Raw genomic sequence first — 1,636 nt, forward strand, 5'->3', positions numbered from 1 at the left:
AAATAATGCAACTCCAACGCATTACTCATTGCGGAGGGGGCAGTGTTACTCAGGAGGCTGAGAAACTTTGGCTTCGCGGGTCGCAAGGAAAGAAACAGCTGGCAGAGTAGCCCCCCTGCCAGCCCCCTCCCCGCCCTGTGAGGGGGCTTCCCTGGAAATCGGCTCTTCCTTCCCTGCTTTTGGAAACTCCCTTCAACAAAGCCATATGAGGATCTGTGCACTCCTAGCAGGGGGAGCGAGATGAAGGCTGAATTTTCGGCGAAGGTGTGAATTTTCGGCTCCCTTCATCAAAGCCATGTGAAGATCTGTGCACTTCTAGCAGGGGAGCGAGACGAAGGCTGAATTTTCGGCGAAGGCTAAATTTTCGGCGAAGGTGTGAATTTTCGGCTGGTGGAAGCCTTCTCGTTGGGGATTCGGTAGGTGAGGCTCTGTCCGCTTTGAGAGTCCTGTGTTTTGGGGAGGGGAAGTATACAGCGCATGTTCAGATACACGACATCCGGACAAGAAAGTTTTGTGGCCGTGACTTGGGGAGCACGCATATGTTTTGCATGCACAAGGTCCTGAGTTTAAATTCCAGTTTAAAGGATTTGGGACGTTGGGGAAACTCTCTGGAGAGCCTCTGCCTGTCTGGAACAAAAATAAAAATAAATCAAGTATAGGCTGATGGGTTCTGAACTTGCTGAGACGGAGAGGGGAAAAGTGTGCTGCAGCAGTGAGGGAAAAAATGCTAGGGAATTATTAGGAAAGGGATTGAGAATAAACCAGCCGATATTGTAATGGCCCTGTATAGATCTATGGTGCAGCTGCATTTGGAATACTGAGGAATTTCACATTACCCTTTTTAACCCATTTTGAAGCCGTTTTTGATCTGTCATGGAGTAAACCGGTATAGGGCTGCCATTTCACACATGGCTTTCCCCTTCCGGTAAAGAGCTGGATCCAAAGTGGTTTGCCATTTCAGACTGCACCGCTTTTCCCCCACCGTTTTTCGCCTGTGTGGGCCATCTCCAGCTTTTTTGGGGGGGGAACATTTGCTTTAGAGCGCTATAGCACTATAACAAAACACTCCAGGCATTCCAATGGGATTGATATAATGCTGTTGCGCTATAGCGCTATAACGCTATGAAGTGAACGTTAAAAAAAAAAGGCAGAGATTGCCTGCGCAGGTGAAAAATGGCGGGGGGAAAGCGCATCGGAACCGGGAGAGGAAACTGAAGACTACTTGGAAGCGGTTGACAGGTAAAACGCTTCAGCCCCGTTTCGTAAACGGGACAGAAGCGTTTGTGTCTGAAATTACAAATATATTCCGGTAGGGAACTGGTTCTAAAACAGTTCTGTCTGAAATGACAGACCAGAAACCGTTTGGGAACCGTTCCTCTTCCGGATTATATTGTCTGTCTGAAATTCCTCACTGTGTTTGGTCACCGTATCACAAAAAGGACATTCCCTTGGCTCGAAACGGTTTCCTTCCAAGGACATTGCAGAGCTGGAAAAAAATGCAAGAGGATTAGGGTGTTGGAGCATTGCCCCTGTGAGGAAAGACTGAAGGGTCAGGGACTTTTAAATTTAGAAAAAGAGATGACGGGGGGGGCATGAGAGAAGTGTATAGAATGATGCATGGTGTGGAGAGAGTTGA

General features: G+C 48.0%; 1 protein-coding gene across 1 annotated transcript in view; it reads left to right on the top strand.

Moving 5' to 3' along the window:
- Nucleotides 1–284: 284 nt before the first annotated feature.
- Nucleotides 285–1,636, top strand: part of MOB3A (MOB kinase activator 3A) — a 14,099-nt gene continuing 12,747 nt past the window's right edge. Inside the window, exon 1 of the mRNA XM_015407109.1 lies at nt 285–416. The gene's annotated coding sequence lies outside the window, so the exon portion shown is untranslated. The remainder of the gene's footprint in view (nt 417–1,636) is intronic.

This window comes from Gekko japonicus, unplaced genomic scaffold, assembly GCF_001447785.1.
Source record: "Gekko japonicus isolate JY-2015 unplaced genomic scaffold, Gekko_japonicus_V1.1 scaffold3173, whole genome shotgun sequence".
NCBI classification, from domain to species: Eukaryota; Metazoa; Chordata; class Lepidosauria; order Squamata; family Gekkonidae; genus Gekko; species Gekko japonicus.